This window comes from Aquarana catesbeiana, linkage group LG02 (genome assembly GCF_042186555.1).
Source record: "Aquarana catesbeiana isolate 2022-GZ linkage group LG02, ASM4218655v1, whole genome shotgun sequence".
NCBI lineage: Eukaryota > Metazoa > Chordata > Amphibia > Anura > Ranidae > Aquarana > Aquarana catesbeiana.
Window position 1 is genome coordinate 270,368,308 of NC_133325.1, and position 18,669 is coordinate 270,386,976.

General features: G+C 41.2%; 1 protein-coding gene and 1 long non-coding RNA gene across 2 annotated transcripts in view; both read left to right on the forward strand.

Annotated features, from left to right (window-relative positions):
- The window catches only part of UBAC2 (UBA domain containing 2), a 292,792-nt gene that overhangs the window by 86,278 nt on the left and 187,845 nt on the right, over positions 1 to 18,669 (forward strand). The window lies entirely within an intron of this gene.
- Positions 12,691 to 18,002, forward strand: LOC141127694 (uncharacterized). Its single transcript, XR_012241582.1, has 3 exons — positions 12,691 to 15,102; positions 15,220 to 15,372; positions 16,090 to 18,002. It is a non-coding gene; the product is annotated as an uncharacterized lncRNA (long non-coding RNA).

Consider the following 18,669-nt stretch of genomic DNA (forward strand, 5'->3'; position numbering starts at 1 on the left):
TGTTCTTTTGCCCATCTTAATCTTTTTCTTTTATTGGCCAGTCTCAGATATGGCTTTTTCTTTGCCACTCTGCCCTGAAGCCCAAAATCCCGCAGCCGCTTCTTCACTGTAGATGTTGACACTGGTGTTTTGCGGGTACTATTTAATGAAGATGCCAGTTGGGGACCTGTGAGGCGTCTGTTTCTCAAACTAGAGACTCTAATGTGCTTATCTTCTTGCTTAGTTGTGCAACGCGGCCTCCCACTTCTTTTTCTACTCTGGTTAGAGCCTGTTTGTGCTGTCCTCTGAAGGGAGTAGTACACACCGTTGTAGGAAATCTTCAATTTCTTTGCAATTTCTCGCATGGAATAGCCTTCATTTCTAAGAACAAGAATAGACTGTCGAGTTTCAGATGAAAGTTCTCTTTTTCTGGCCATTTTGAGCGTTTAATTGACCCCACAAATGTGATGCTCCAGAAACTCAATCTGCTCACAGGAAGGTCAGTTTTGTAGCTTCTGGAAGGAGCTAGACTGTTTTTAGATGTGTGAACATGATTGCACAAGGGTTTGCTAATCATCAATTAGCCTTCTGAGCCAATGAGCAAACACATTGTACCATTAGAACACTGGAGTGATAGTTGCTGGAAATGGGCCTCTATACACCTATGTAGATATTGCACCAAAAACTAGACATTTGCAGTTAGAATAGTCATTTACCACATTAGCAATGTATAGAGTATATTTGTTTAAAGTTAGGACTAGTTTAAAGTTAGCTTCATTTAAAAGTACAGTGCTTTTCCTTCAAAAATAAGGACATTTCAATGTGACCCCAAACTTTTGAACGGTAGTGTATATTGTAAAATTTATATCATTCAAACGCACGACTGGGATAGGGGGGGGGGGAGGGGGGAAAAGGAAAGGGTAAGGGAAGGGGGGGAAAAGGCGGGACAGAAAAAGGGGAAGGAAAGGGGGACAGGAAGAAGGAACGGGGGGGGGGGAGGAAGGAAGGAACAGAGGGAGGGGGGGGGAGAAAGGGGGCAAGGCAGAGAGTGGACTGGGTTAACAAAGTATATGAACAAAATATTGCTTACCAAATAAGTGTATAAAGGGAAAAATTTGTTCACATAGACGAATTTAGGTCAGTAAGTCGCAAAAAGCGATCGAGGTAAGAATGTATTGGTAAAAATCAGGCGGGCAGCAAATGGACACCAGGGACTCCCAGATATATCACATCAAGTGGTTGTAGATAGGGAGAGCTCATATAGGCTACAGTTCTAATATACAAACACAAGTAAAGATAGGGATCAATTATGATTATGGGTACTGGGATCACTGATGGTATATGTAAATACTCTGCCTAAGAAGGCAGCCAAAGGTGGCTTACCCCACAATAAAAGTGATAAGAGACAGGAGGAAAATCCGGGAGTACACCGTTCTGCTGAACTGCTGCCTGTTGTATGTCTCAGCAGTGAGCAGTGAGGCAGCCCCATATAAGGGATATCCAGGGCAGAAGCAGCCGTTCCAATCAACACGGCGTCTTCCGGCCCCATCGCAGGCAGCCGCGCATGCGCCGAGCGACGTCATAGACCGGACCGACGGCGCACGCGCGAGAAAACTCATTACGCGCATGCGTCGGGTCAGGGCCCAGAGAGACGGGGCCCGGGCAACGCGCCGACTGCAAAGGCGGGGAAGAAGGGAGCCACAGTGGGTCCCCCAAATCCCCGTCTATCGCCGCACATCCGGCCAGAGGGTCGGACCGGATGTGCGGCGCTGTGCGATGGATACCACTGACAGTGATGGCCAACCTAAACCCAATCGAGACCAGGAAAACTAAGGGCGCTCAGCCATGCGTCACCACAAGGGGGAGGTATAATCAAAAAATAAATAATCAAACATTTCAAGGTTATACATGCCATAATCTAAGCATAGTTGTAAATACACAGTCAAATAATGTGTGGCAGACAGACATGCTGCCAGGGTAATATCAATACAAAAAAAGGAAAAAGAGGGAGGAAGGGGAACATTTTAAAATATAAACACGTTAATCTGGAATACAAAACAATGAGTAAAGTATTTGATCCATATGCATATTAGCAAACACGTTCTTTAATGTCTGAGTGTTTTTTTCCTTTTGCAAAAGGCGAAACCAGACTAAGATCAGATAAGGGGGAGGGGAGGGTTTTTGAAACAGGGTTTATTGAGGGGGCTTTGCTAGATCAAAGAAACGGTTTATATGAGAGAGACTCATTCAAGCCAGGTGCTTTGATGGCGTTTAAACGTTCTATCCAAAGTGATTCTTTTTGTAAAATGAGCTTGTCCCATTCGCCCCCTCTGGGATTTCAGTCTTTTGATATCCCTAACTCAATATCGGGGACGTTGGCACAAGTGACTTTTAAGTACCTACAGAGTCACCCTGTATATTAGGTACTTTAATACTAGGACCCTCCCTTTTGTTGAACAGGAATTTTGTTTAACTTTCATTGTGCTTGTAGCAAAGAGAAATGTCCAATTCTACTTTCAGGTCTATTTACTTGACAAATTTCTCCATTGATTTGGGATATTGGATTTCAACAGTGTCGCCTTATTTCGACAAACAACTATCATTAAAGTTTTACTAAACCCAGGACCTTGCATTCACTATATCTGGTCTCCCACATTACACACAACATGGAAATGCAATTATTTAAATAAATATAAACTTCTAAATGCCTTTTCTCATCAGCTGTATATAACAGCCTTATGGTTGCTATCAGCGTCTGGTTAAAGCTTGTAGGAGGAGTTTTCATTCACCTCTGACTGTCCTATGAGGCTGCATGACCCTCTTAGTCTGGACAGTGCTGATTGGCTCTGTCCTGATCACATGCACCCTCCCAAGAAAAAGAAAAAACTCTAGCAATAGACACCAAACAGAGCATGTGCAGAGTGCCTTCAAGGCTCTGTACTGTCAGGAGAGGAATTGGGGACATTGGAAGTAGGGGAACATCAGAGAAGACAGGATCAAACAGCCTTTTTACTCAATTGGAAGGATCAACCCCTTAGGTACCACAGTGAGTATACCAAGCCTGCTTTACTGCATATAAAGAATGATTTTACTGTTGTGGGTTTAGTAACACCTTAACTAGGAGAATTTCACGTGATCTTGGCTTTTCTGAAAGTGAAATCCTGTCTTAGAATTAAAAGTGATAAAATATATTTTTTTATTCATAGAAAAGTAAAAAAAGTAAAACAAAGTGCAACATTTTTTTTTTTTTTTAAACAAAAAGCTTTTATTAGTGTTTGAAAATAACATTAGTACAATCATATTAACATTTGTACATAAGTTTCATATAACGGTGAATAATTGACTTCAATAATAGAGTATTTACTGGTAAGGCCACCAAGGTGGTTTTGTAACCGACCTATGGTTATATTGATAAATTATTTGGAAATACTCTAGCTTTGTATAGAAAAAATCTGCTATTTATTTTAAAAGGGAGAATAAATTTGTGGACCCCTGAGAGATGTCCTTAGATATAGATATAGTAGTAGAAATGAGAAGTAAAGAGGAGGAAAGAAAATTAAATAAAAATTAAATAAATATATTATAGGAAAAATATTGGTCTATGTATAAAAGGTTTATCTTTATGTGAAAGTGGTATATGAATCAGAATATTTAAAAGTAATCCAAAGTTGCCATATTTTAATAAAACTTTCCGTATTCCCTTGTGTTGTTGCTCTGATCTCTTCCATTCCTTTAAGGAGATGTATTTCTTCCAGCCATTCCTTAATTGTAGGAGCGGTGGTGCTTCTCCAGTGTCTTGGTATCACTGTTTTAGCTGATGTCATTAAGAATCTGGTCAAAGTGCAACATTTTTATCTACATACTTTTTTATATGCATGTTGATGTTAATAATAATTTGATTTTTGATTTGGGCAACTGTGTATCATATAATTTTGAGGTTTGAAACTATGAATCCTTGAGGTTTTACTGAGGTAGAGAGAGCACGCGAATTGCGCTGATGTTGGGAGATACTTGGGTACATTGCCATTCTGTGGCATTTGAAAGCTGTATACAACTATTAGAATGTACGATATCATCTACAATCAACTGCTGCCTATTTCTAAGTGGCTTCCTCTCTAGCCCAGAGACATCTGATAAAACAAAACATTTTAGAGGATGAAAGATGCTATTTTGTTTAACTTTTGATTTCAATAGCAGGGGCGGTGAAGGAGGGGTGTGTACACCGCTCCCACAGCACCCCAAAGATGCTGCTTGCAGGACTTTTTTTTCCTGTTCTGCAAGCGCACCGCCACAGTGTGAAAGCACTCGGGCTTTCACACTGGGGTGGCTTGAGAGGTGCTTTACATGCGCTATTTTTAGTGCAAAAAAACGCCTAAAATGTGCACCAGTGTGAAAGGGGTTTTACTGTTCAGAAGAACTTTGTACCTAGGGACTGTGCAGCGAAAGCTAGCCAATCACTGTAAGATTTCACTCGTTTAGCACTGCACGCTGAACAAGGAAAATCCTGTTCATTCCCCTATACATGCTGTTGAGTGGTGGAATCTCCTCTGAAGGCTATTGTATAGAGAAAGCAAGCACCCACTGCTGTCAGAATACTTGTACAGCGGCTGCATATGATTGGATACAGAGACCGTTTTACGGTCTGCTTACATTTTCAGACCAAAGGATGTCAGGTTGGGGAATGCCAGGGGCCAGCCATGGCTGGAATGTCGTTCAGTTAATTTGGTATTTGGTCCCTGCATGGCCAGCGTAAAGAGTAACTTCACTTTTGTTGAGAAAAAAAACATTCCCCCCTGGGTGATATATGTACCATACAAGGCTTTGTTGAAGATTCCTACCTTTTTTTTTTTTAGTCTGAAGAAATCCCTGTGTGTTTGTCTGTGTCCGTGAGGGAAAGTGAACCTTATGAGAGTGGTTTCATAAATTTCAATCAGCTGCAGCATCTGCAAAGCTCTAAGGAAAGCAGCTGGGCCTGTATCCCTTTAGACGTGTTCCTATTGGAAGTATCTCACAAAAAATGAAATTTTTGTTGCAGGGGATGCCTGAAATCTGACTTGTATCTTAGCGCAGACTTCTGGAAAAATCAGTGAGCCAATCACACAAGCAGGAAATGATGTTTCTGGTGGGCATTCTGTGTACAGAACACCTCCAGCTAGCCATATTGCATTGCATTTTCAGAAAATTACAGCGGCTGCAGATTGAAAAAGGCATTTTTTTAATAACAATCAATTACAATATGACTTGTGTAACACTAGTATATTTTTTTTACTTGCTATTTTTCCCCATGAAATTGGAGTTACCCTTTAAGGGCTTTGGGCTGCAAATGCAGACTGCTTTTGACAACAGTTTTGAGGTGCTTCTAAGATCATTCAGAATTAACAGGTGTATATTACCTGTAGGGGACCTTACCTGCATTTGACCTGCTTGAAGCTGCTTAACCCTTCCCATATACATTTATGGGGAGAGAATTAGTTCTGACACAAACAAAAGCTTGTTCACACAGACCCTAACTCCGTCTAATCCAGACATTGCAAGAACATTAGAGATCTTGTTGAAGTGAAACTTTGTTGGGGAATTTTGATGTTGTAAAATTCCCTTATATGCATAATGTACATGCAAATATATAAGAGGAAATCGTCCTTAAAAATAAACCAATCTGACTACACTACAAAATAAAGCAGATCTTAAGAACTTTAGCAACATCCTTATTTGTACAGGCTCAAAAAACAAGGCTTAACCTGGCTTATGGACACATAACATTGGCAGGCTTACTTGCTTGGCTGATCATTTTCATAGGAGTGAGGATCTTTTGGGCAAGTTTATTTATTTCCCATATTTATGTGCTGCCAGCATACTACACAGAACTTTACTTGGCTAGGTTAACACTTATGCAGTTCTCTGCTGCCGCACAGCAGTCCATTCATTTGAATGGACTCCTGTACCTGCGGGAAACACAGGAAATGGTTCCTGAACCTTCTCCAAAACTGCAGCTGCACAGAAAACGTATGGTGCTTGTGGATGCCATTAAGAATTAATAGCACTTGTACGTGTCTGCTAAACAGGATCTTGTTGTAGTTGCCGGTGCGGGAATGTTTGCAATTTACACGTAGCTACACGCACCCGCATATAAACCTAGCCTTAATCTCTGCTCCTTATGCCGCGTACACACGACCGGACTTTCCGGCATAAAAGGTCAGACGGAACAAATCTGTCGGACATTCTGATCATGTGTGGGCTTCATCGGACCTTTTCTGACGAAAAATCTGACGGACCTTAGAAATAGAACATGTTTCAAATCTTTTCGACAGACTCGATACCTATCGAAAAAAACATTCGTCTGTATGCTAGTCCCGACGGACCAAAAACGACGCAAGGGCAGCTATTGGCTACTGGCTATTGAACTTCCTTTTCTAGTCCGGTCGTACGTCATCATGTTCGAAACGATCGGACTTTGGTGGGATCGTGTGTAGGCAAGTCCGTTTCGTCAGAACTCCGTCGAAAAGTCCTTCGGAGTTCAGTCTGACGAGAAGTCTACTCGTGTGTACGCGGCATGAGAGAATCACAGGGGTTGATTTACAAGGAAAAAGAAATGTCAGAGATATGGTCTGTGTCAGGCTGACTATTATTCTTAATGATCCCACCAAACACCAGCAACAACAGCAACAGCAACACAGTATGTGGAATATAAGACTCCCAGATTTAGTGAAGTTTGGTTATTAGTGAAGATGCTAGATAACTATTTGTTTACGAAAAAACTATCCATTTGGGATTTGACTTCAGAGAAGTGGGTGCATTGTTTTTTCCATGCCCTGGATATATATAAATATATATATATATATATACAGAATTTTTGTATGGCTGGCTTTTAAAGTGAAACTCCATTTTTATTTAAGCTGAGCACCAGCCTTAATTTCAGTTTTGCACAGTTGTACAGGCTCTTTACTGGAATTGCTTTTTTTTTTTTGCACTGCACAGTAAGCTTCTCTTAGCCAGACAGGGCTGACCTAATTTTATGATTCAGTGGATGTGCATCATCATCATCTAGCTCTTTCCTACCAAGCCTTACTGTGCCTGGCCTTTCCGTTTCATTTATTGGATTTCATTTCTTTTACCCATGGAAGCCCAACATCACATGTGGGCATTGGCTTGGGCAGGGTGCATACAAATGCTCCCTGTCTTGTAATGACCACTCATCTAGGTTGATATGCACCCATCAAGGCATTTTGATATTTTCATAACTCCTCCCAAGAGCCAGCCTAGTGCTTGCATCAAGGCTGAGAAATGCAGAAGCAGGGTGCTGTAGTGTTTTTTTTTTTTAAACTATCTGCTCATCTCCAGAGTTACCAGTGGTTCAAATGTTGCCCACAGGCACACTGTAGAGTACAACCTTGGGAATTACCTAGGACATTGCTCTCTAAAGTATGGTCTGTGGCCCAAATCTGGCCCAATACAAGATTTTTTTCTGGCCCTCTGATGGGGTCCCTGAAGTAAGGGGGAACTCTGATGGGGACTCGGATGAGGACTAAAATGTAAGGGGGACTCCAATGGGAACTCTGATGTAAGGGGAGACTGTGATGTTGATTCTGGTTTAAGGGGGACTCTGCTAGGCTCAAGTTTAGTTGTAATTTATTTGCTTTATTTTACAACATATTTTTTTTGTTCTTAATTATATCATACTGGTTACAAAAAACATATTCATTTAAATTATTTTTGTTCAATAATAAAACCAATTTTTTTTCCCACAAATATTTGTAAATTGGACGATGTGGCCCTCATATCGAAAACTTTTTGGAACCCTAGCCTAGGGGATGACTTTGGATAGCGTGAGCTGTGCTTATTCCTTTAATCAGCCATGTTTTACTCCTTTGTTTGGGACATAGTAGTCAGCTCATCTAGGTTTTGGAGACTTCTCCCTGAAAATTTTAGTCCCTGGTTTTGAACATCAATTGTCTGAACAGCAAGTGTCTGTTTTACTTTATAGTATGTTCTAGCTCTTGAAGCGGATCTTCACTTCACCACAAACCAAAAACGCTATTTAATTAATTTTTAATATTCAAAGCCATCTCCCCCATCCATCCATGTCTCCATGATTTATTTTGTTAAAGCGGGGGTCCACCTAAACCGCCAAAAAAAAAAAAAAATATTAAAAGCCAGCAGCTACAAATACTGCAGCTGTTGACTTTTAATAAATGGCCACTTACCTGTCCCAGGGTCCAGCGATGTCGGCAGGCGACACCGAGAACCCGTTCGGTTCTCGGCAGCTGCCGCCGCCATCTTAGGTGAGGGAATCAGGAAGTGAAGCGTTGCTTCCCGGTTCCCTACTGCGCATGCGCGAGTCGCGCTGCGCATCGTAACTGGTCCCCGCTATCTCCTGGGAGCTGTGTGTTTCCCAGGAGACAGCGTGGAGGGACAGGAAGAGGCATAGACTCCCATGGGAGTCTATGCCAGAAGTGGGTGCAAATACCTGTCTTAGACAGGTATCTGCACCCCCCTCCCCCTGAAAGGTGCCAAATGTGACACCGGAGGGGGGGAGGGTTCCGAAAAGCGGAAGTTCCATTTTTGTGTGGAACTCCGCTTTAAGCAATCACTTAGAAAAACATCCACCTAGCATTTCTGACTGTGACCATCTTCAGTTAAGGGCAAATGATTCATGTACCATTTACTTCTTGGAATCCATCTCCTCTTAGATAGGCATGCAAGCTGAAGAGTGTGCTTAGCTGAGAAAACTCTTCCTTCTCTCCTCCCGGAAACCAGAAAGTAACTGAAGAAATGTAAAAAAAAAGTTGAAAACAAGTAAATACGATATACTTTTCTATCTATTTACTAATGCTAGCAGCATGAGGATTAAAAATAATAAATGTTGTTTGGGAGAGTGAAGTTCCACTTGAACTTTTATTGACCCCTTGGTGTTTGGAATGTACTATTTTAAGGAGCAAAATGTATAAAAATGTATTATTTTATCACCCAAATGTTGACTCCAAAAGTGGGTATTTCAGCTTTGAGTGGGGTTAGGAGGGGTACAATGCTGGCTTCTTTGAACTGCTGTATACTTCAGTGAAGAAAATCACTCTACTATAATTCTTAGCTCTGTTCTCACCCATCTTTGAATTTTCAGTGTCCCTGCTCACCCCTTGCTCTTCTCAACTTATTGTTTTCTTTATAATCTTAAAGAACCAAAAAATCTTATTTGATTTTGAGACCTCTCCTAATGGATGTTGCATTGAAATCTGGGAAGTTAAGTGCAGAGATCAGGCCCCCCTGAAAAATATTAGACTTTGGTGTTTAAATATCTTGCATTTACCAAATGCTGTCAGTTGTGGGTGGACTGCCACTTATTGGGCATAATGGGTTTGTCATAGTGCATTATGACCTCCAAGACCGTTGTCAGTGACTCGCGTCTACAACTTGCGACATAGTACTAATCTGGCTTTGGTAACCTGGCACTGGTATTTGTGAAATCCATATTATACTATCAAGTACACTAAAGAGACCTGCCGTCATAAGAGGCAGTGGTATGTGTGAAGGTTCTGCACCCTCCTTGTGATTGTCTTCGGGCTAAATTCTTTTGTCCAGGATAAAATTTATAAGTAAGTGACAGCCTCAGGTAATGTACAGAAATTAAACAAATCCTCCTACATAAGTTTTGTACCTGTTTATCTGCAGCAGTCTCTTCTCTTCTGCCTTCTAAAACACACTCAAAAGCTATTTCTCAGCTCCAGCAGCTAGGGGTGGGGATCTGACATTACACACTGCATAGCATAGAGCAGACAGCTGAGTGTAATCTGAGACCTGAGCGGAGGGGAAGGAATCTTCCTTCTGCACAGTCTCATAGAAAAACATGCACAGCCGAGGTTGTCAGTTGCTTTCCATGTGGGCGGGGCAGTGTCCCAAGATTCTGTGATGTCTGGTTAACCTGTCAAAAATGACTAAGGGTCCTTTTCACATGGGCGGTCCGATTAGGTCCAACTGTCAGTTTTTAGGGCGGACCTGATCGGACACTCCAGTCACCCTTATGGAAGCGGCGGATGTCTACGGTGATATGTCTGCTGACACCCGCGGTTATCCGATCCGCCAAATCCAGACGGATGGTGACCCTATTTTCCATTCATCTGGCGGATCGGATGAAAAAGGACAGGGGGTCCCTTTTCATCCAATCTCCCCATAGAGGAGAGCGGGACTCTGACAGAAATGTCTCTGCACAGTGAGCGAAGACGGACCTGTCATCCACCTACTCAACGCTCATGTTCTGTACAGCACTGTAGTATATGTCAGAGCTATATAAATGTATAATAATAATAATAGAGTGTGACAGCAGGTGGACATTAGAGTGCAAGTTCCTCTGGTGCAGAGACTGATGTGACTGGCTGGCTCATTAGGGATCAGTTGGGGGTGGGGGGGGGGGGGTGGTGGTGATGTTCTGTATATACATGCAGTGTGCTCTGTATGACTGTTCTGTGCATGTTGAGTGTCATATACAACAGTGCACTTGATTTACCTGCAGTACAGATTAACGGACATGTCCATACAGGTAGGGTTGCCACCTTTTTCTTCTAGTCAAACCAGAACACATTAGCGGCGCACAGCAATATATGTTATTTGTAGTAAACGATACATATATTTTACAGTTAAATAATGTTTCTAATCATATGAATGTAATCACAAGAATCCGCAGAGTTCCCCCCTTTAAATCTGAATCCACAGAGTTCCCCTTTTACATGTAAGGTGGGACTCTGCGGACTCTGATGTAAGGGAGAAATCTGAGGACTCCCATAAGGGGTGCTCTGAGAACCCTGATTTACCTTAATGTACTCATTCAGAAGCAGGAGAGAGAAGGGGGCAGACTTCAATCACAGACAGGGATGGATGTTGAGCGCACTCACCCCTTGACAGTCCGCACCTCTCATCCAGATGTATCTGAGGCTGCAGGTCATCAAATTTACATCCCCCACTTTCTTTTTACAAAGCACATAGCCGAGAATTGGAGTGTGGGTGGACACAGAGGGGTAGGGGTGGGAGTAAGAGGTGCAGATTGAGCCCTCTCTCCTCTCCCATCTGCATGTAGGGGGGATTGGTGATGGCATTGGGCAGTATCAAAGAGTGTAACAGACACACTCAGCTTGGACAACTGCAGCCAGCAACCATGCTAGGAGACCATAGTCCAGTCTGAATAATGTGTCTGTGTTTGCAGACATTTATAACCCCGGACACATGATACCAAACCCAAAATGTCCAGGTGAATCCAGGACAAGTGGCAACCCTAATTATAGGTGGGGTAGAGCAGCACACCCATCCCTGGAACAGCAGAGGAACACGAATTGGAGTCGGCACAGTGTCCCGGGACCGACCGCCAATAGGAAGCCAGAGGGGTGTGTGCACTGTTTGTGGGCAGAGGGGCCATGTTCACAATCATTTTATAGAGAGAGGATGACTAGTGGCAGTAGATTGCTGGGTTGGACTGGCTGAAACAGATGAGGTATCTCAGATAGCAACTGACGATGGCACTAATATGCGGCACTGATGGGCACTTATAGGTCACACTAATGAGGCGGTGTTTGATCACATATGTGTATAGAAGCAAGAGCACATGAGCACAAAGTTTCATAAGAAGTCATAAGCAAGAAAAGAAATTTTATTTCACTTTTTCTAAACAAGGCTATAATGTAATATAATATTCTTGACGCACCTGTTCCCTAATATTATAACATATGATTGTATAATATATTATTTAATCGTTTATATATTCATAGATCAGCAATATGTAAAAACAATATTAACAGTTATATTAACAATATTAAACATAACTTTATTAAAATTTACCGTATATACTTGAGTATAAGTCACATTTTTCAGCCCTTTTTTTTTGGGGCTGAAAGTGCCCCCCTCGACTTATACTCGAGTCACCTCCGTCTGTCTGCATGATCAGCGTGTCATGCAGGCAGACGGCGGCCGGCGTGTGATAATTCATTCGGAGGCTATTCCAGCTTTCAAAAGCCGCGCCTCCTGCTCGTCTGTGATGGGCTGAACAGATGTCAGTGTACAGCCTATCACGGACATTCTCTCATCCTCGTCCGTGGTATGAGAATGAGAGAATGTCCGTGATAGGCTGACTGCTGAGTGTTCTGCCTATCACAGACGAGGAGGTGCGGCTTTTGAACAGTGGAATGGCCGCTGAAGTGTAGGATGGAGATCGCCACAGGGAGGCTGCACAGGACACAGGTAGGCTGCACAGGGACACAGGACACATGCACACAGGACACATGTACAGGACACAGGGACACATACACAGGACACAGGGACACATACACATGTACAGGACACATGCACATGACACATACACATGCACAGGACACATGCACAGGACACATACACATGTACAGGACACGTGCACAGGACACGTGCACAGGACACGTGCACAGGACACATACACATGTACACATGTACAGGACACAGGACACATGCACATGTACAGGACACATGCACAGGACACAGGGAGGCATGCAGCTGCAGATGGGCATTGTTGACCCTCTGCATTTCTCACCCTCGTCTTATACTCGGGTCAATAAGTTTTTCCCAGTTTTTTTGTGGTAAATTAGGGGCCTCAACTTATACTCGGATCGACTTATACTCGAGTATATACGGTAACCATTATTACAAATAATGAGCAAAAACAATACAATGGCTCAACTGTAGCTCAACAAGAAGGGATAATGATTTACAGCTGTGCGTAGCTATAATCATGCGACCACTGTGGCCTTTCTCCAGGAGCATATTGCCAATGTGTGCCCTGTTGCTGTAATGGCTGGGACACTATGGGAGGCACAGAAGATGTTGGTGCTCGAAAAGCTTGTTCTTCCTCCAAATGGGTCTTTTCGGTTAATTTACCGTTAACACCTTTGTGTAGAACCTGGAGGAGCAACATCTCGGCCAGCTGTTGTTGCTCAGTGCACATAATTTTTAGTTTGTTGGCTACAACAATGGCAAAGCCATCCGAGTCATCCGGTTTTCTATGTAATGCAGCAGCTGCCTGAGCTAGAAATGCAGAGGTACCATCCAAATTTTTCCTCTTCTTTCCTCTTGGCTCGGGTGTTTGTGAAACGGTGGTAGTAATCACCTCTGTGTTGTCCTGGGTGGTATATAAAAATGATCAATTTAATAATATTGTACACCTATATTACATGATGACATGCATCTTTTTTTCAATTACCTATGGATTTTGAAACAACTCACAGATTTCAAGAGGAAACATATCTACACAATATGATGATATTAACACATATCCATCACTGTGTTCATTACATACCTCACGGACCATAATTGTAGTTACCGGTGTCAATAATTCTTCACCAGAGTTTTCAAGATCCTGCTCCAGGGAATCATCAGGTACTGGTGAAGCTGCAGAGGTTGATGGCAGAGTACTAATTGAAGCTCTTGCGTCAATCTCATCAGTAAGGAACTGTAAAATTTCAAAGTACCATAAGCGTGGTACATATACATCATCCGTTCCAGCACCTGATTTTTGTGATGCTCTGATTTTATTCAGCTCTTTTTTAAATACAGTCCTCAGATTCGCAATTTTTTTTGTAACATAATCCATTGTTGGATTCGGGCAAACAGCTTTACATAATTCTATAAGTTTCTCTAGAGCCTCATGCCTTTTGTTACGTTCGTAGTATCCCTTTGATTTCATTTTCCAAAGGCAGGGAAGTTGTCTGTGAATAAGAAAATCAGGCCTGGTGAATTTGTCCGCTATACCTAGGAAGGAAAAACAAATAAATGCTCAGCATTTTGTAACAAACATGCTTCTAGACCTATATAGTTCCCAACTGTTCCTGATTCAGAGGGACTATCCCTGATTTAAAGTAAATTCCCTCTGTCCCTCTTTCCTTCTCATTTGTTTCTCATTTTGGTCAGAACAATATAGTCACATAGACTTATTTTATCTTTTAAAAAGTATTTCCCAGTGCTAAACCTTTCTTCCAAGTTATTCATAGCTGCATCTGTAAATTTCATTCTCGAAGAATAAAAGCACTTGCGGGTGCTCCCTATGCCTACATGCCTACAATACGTTTTCAAATAGGTGTCCCTAGTTCAGACATCAAAAAAGTTTTGGTGTGTATGTTTGTTTAAATATCTATCTATCTATCTATCTGAAAAGTATGTAGAATATAGATATATATATTTGATATGCATATGCAGGCAGCTGTCACCACACTACACTATCCCCACCAAAAATAATAGTTATCACACACAAGCAAAACTAACATAAAGAATGGAATCTACCTTCTTTTGTTTGAGATTCCAGTGCTGAAAGATCGCTGGGCCTGAAAGATCGTTCACCAGAATGGTATCCTTCAACCTTCTTTCTGCAAGCAAGACACTGTCAGTGTGCTCCTAGCTCCGCCCCTGTCTGATGATTCGCGCTGCAGTGTACACGTGTTTGTGATGCGCCATCTGCGACACCAACGGACCACTAGGCACTATGGCGGACATGGCTTCTGAGAAAGTTCCCAAAAAACATCATAAACATCATAACATCATACAACATCATAAGAGGACAAGCGCCATGATCGGGGTTATATTCAGAAGGACAGAGAAGACCAGACTCCTGCAATAAAGATTAAAGCAAGTCCAATGTCTAGAGCAGAGATGGTGAACATGGTGTTCATGCTTGAAAAACATGATTACGATGGCAAGAAGAATAATTATGAGAGGCCTAATACCAGGAAGGATATAATTCTTGAAAAGGTGATTGAACTCCTCCAAAGGAAACATGGTGTTAATCGTTCAAAGGACCAATTAAGGAAGCGCTGGTCAGACTTGAAACGTCGAGAACGTAAGCAATTCAAGCAAATTTGTGTTACCATCTAGAAAAGTAAGCCTTTTTTTACATTTAAGATCATTATACGACGCTGTTTGGGATTTGTCAAATGTTAATTTTGTATGTTTTGCATAAATATATATTTTTCAGTAGTGCATTTTAAACACTTTCTATTACTTTATGTTTGACAGGAAGGAAAATTAAGTTATCAAAGAAAAGAAAAAGTGTACATGGCCAGCATGCAAGTACATCATGTGTACAAGACACTGAGCCTGAAGATCATGGTCAACTGACAACTCCTCTAGGTACTACAATAGTTAATAATGGTTCCAAATAAAAGTGCTGTGTAATTATTTATTTATTTATTTTTTTAAATTTACAGTCGATTTTACCTAATGTATATTTCTTTATAATCTGGACAGATCCTAGCAAAAAGAGAAGACTGGATATGGACAAAGATGTGGTAATTTGCCTATCAAGCCAGGGGCCCTCTATTGCTGTTGACACAGACTACATTACAGAGGAAGACAGTGGTCACATGACCTTGGAGGAATTGTCAAATCTACCCGAACAAGGTATGTCGATGCATTTTGGATACATAATCGATAATGGATCTATAATTATGTTCTATTTAAAAGAGAATTTTTTTTCTTTTTTTGGCTATTCATACTTACCTCGGTGGATGCAACATCAGGCTGATGCTGCCTCTGTCACCTGGCGTCTCTGCACCGATAACCAAGTCATCGAACACCGCCAATGGCTCGGTTCTCAATCCTCCCCAAGCAGAGCGATGCTGTCAGTCAGCATCGCTCCTGCTCTACTTCTCCACGCTCTTTGAAGCGCTGAGCAGTGGAGGGGCGGAGAGCGACTTTGACAGCGTCTCAGCGGCTCGCTGAGACTGCCATCAATCAGGGCAGCTGACGGATCCAGACTTGAAAGTCTGGGTGACGCACTATCCCAACTGATGTCAGTGACATCAGCGGAGAGCGGACTTCAGACTGCTCTCTGCTGAAAATGGGTCACATGAATTCAAAACGAATTGCACTCCTGTGACCCAGTAGAGAAGCCCAACCTAAAAAGCTAATGCTGGACTTCTCATTTAATTTATAACAGTAAAAAAAACATTCATTATGGGTATTAGTGATTACATGACTTGTAGCAGGGACGCTATTCCCATTCTCTTTATGTCTTTGGATTTGGATTGCTTTACAATACAGATAGCATGTAAATTATAGGAATAATAAAAATTGATGATGGTTTGAATATTCAAGCTTATGTTGTTGTCTTTTCAGATGAGATATCATTGGTTGAAGATGATCAGCAATTTAAAGATGTACACAGTGATGGTGATGGCACAATGTGCACCAACAATCCTGAAGATCGCTTGGGTAGCTTGTCACGTTCATGTAATGTACAATCAATTATCTAAGTAATTTATTATTTATTTTCATCGTTATCCACACATGCGCAGTAGGGACCCGGCCATGAAGCCAAAAGGCTACACTGCTTGGTCTACTTACAGGCAATGGTGCTTGAACTCCAGGACATTAAAAGTCAGCAGGTACAATATGTGCGGCTGTTGACCTTTCATTTTTAAGCTCACTGTAAAGTACCTAAATTGCTCAAGTTTATTAGTGACTGGAGGCGATGCTGCATACAAAATGAGGGCGAGTCCACTATTGTGCACGTTAGTTATAGATTTTATTAGCTGTTCTATGATTATTACATATATTGTGCACATCAATTCTACTTAGTCTCTTCCACATATGTTGACACACCAGCAGGAGTTCTAATCAAGTACTCTACAGAAGGAATGTGCCAGGAAGGCCTTTTGGGGATCCTAGAAGAGAGGAAACATGGCAGTGTGGTGTACCTGCAGCTTTTCTGCTGGTTTCCTGCACTTGCCATAGCTTCTTATAGACTTCTATTATATTCTGCTATTTTAACAGCTTGAACAAGTACTGCTCCTGTGAAAAGCGATCCTAGTGTGTTAGGTGGTGAGGAGGGGATATCAACCTCTCTAGGTTGCCTAACCCGGTATTTAATATATGTTTTAAACCTGTGTAGTTCACTAGAATTTAATTTTTGTTTATTATCCCTTTTTTCAGAACAAGTTTTCAATGCATCCTTAGTTGGCCAAATGTCATCTGCATTGTTGCAGTGCTGCACAGAACTACAGACAATTAAGGATTGCACTTCATCTATGATCTGTCGCTTGCAATATCTTCTTGATATTTTAGCAAAAATTGGGAAAGATTTATGTTAGACTTTTTTACTTTTCCTCTGAGTAGTTCAAATGTTTGTGCAGTTTTTTTGTTGTTGAGCGTCTTTATGTTTTGTTTGTTTTTGGTATACTGTTTGCAGACAAGCACATATCAGTATTTTTTGGTGAGCTGACACGCATTATCGGCACTGCACTTTTGCAAGAAAATATGCGGGCCATTGGAACATAGGCACAGTTGCCATGAGGATGCATATTGACCTGCGCTAGATGTCAGGGCAGAATCGTATTGAATCTGCCTGTGACCTAAAACATAAATATTGTTAATGGCAGTTTTTGGATTTTTTTTTTTTTTTATATTATGATAAACAATGTATACGTTGGAAACTTGGATTAGGAGCATGATCTGTTTCAGGAGAATGCTTGTAATCCAAAGCACTCTCATATCACACAGAGTTTTCCCATAGAAGTCTACCCCGCTCCTACAGTGCCTCGAAAATGCTGCTTGAAGGATTTTTTTTGGCGTCCTGCCAGCGCACATCTCCAGTGTGAAAGCACTCGAGCTTTCACACTGGAGTGAGAGGAGAGGCTCTTTGCAGGCGCAATTTTTAGCTCTATAGAGCATGTAAAGCACCTCAGTGTAAAAGCAGCCGAAGGGGTTACTCGTAATGCAAGGAGTACTTTATGGAATAACATTGTTCTCTAGATTTTTGTTAACTAAATCAGGATACAGAAAAAAATTAAAGGAGATAATGTTAATATTGTTTAAGTTTGCTATAGATATTTAAAATGAATATTAAGAATGGGAATGTTCTTGATCTTCCCCTTGTAGAGGTCAGGACAACAAATAGGCATGTCCATGATTACAGGACAATATGTCAATTATAAAAAAATAGTATAAATACAATTATGTTTCTCTATACAAAAAAGACATATTTTTTTTTCATTGTGGAATCATGGATCTACTTTTCTACTTTCCTGTGCACCAATGTTTTTTTTCAAGTTCAATAAAAACATTTGCTATAAGATTTTTTTTGTTTGTCTTTTATTAAAATGTTTGTACTGGATTTCGAGATTTTTGACATAATTGATTTTAATGCACTATTTGTGCCTTGTTGGTTGCTGATGATTTTTTTTTAAACATATACACATATGTACGTAAACCAAGGGGTTGTAGAAATTAATTAAAAGTAAAATAAAAAAAACATGTACAGAATCGCACAAAGAGTGATCAGGAACCTACTGTATCCAGGCCCCCCCGCTGGTGCTGCTTGTGCCCCAGCAAAACAAGTAAAGTGAGGGGATAAAGGTTTGCAGCCGTGCACGGCACTAGATAGATGAGGTCTCAGGTAATTAAAGTGTGGCTGAGGAAGCAACGCTGACACCTAAACAGTTTTAATCCATGCACAGAATACATAATTTACAAACCCCAGGCAATGTTTCAGTTGGTATAACTGCTGATGAAACTGGCACTGACACTTTCACAGGCCGTCAAACAATATAACATTTATTGTAGAGTTTAAAGTATAGGTTGTATAACTGTGCATTATTCACACCAACAAATGAAACTGCATATTAAACTGCTGAAAGGAATTGAAGCTATACATATTCCAAATCAATTCATCAAGCCTGCTTTTTTTTTTGTTTACAT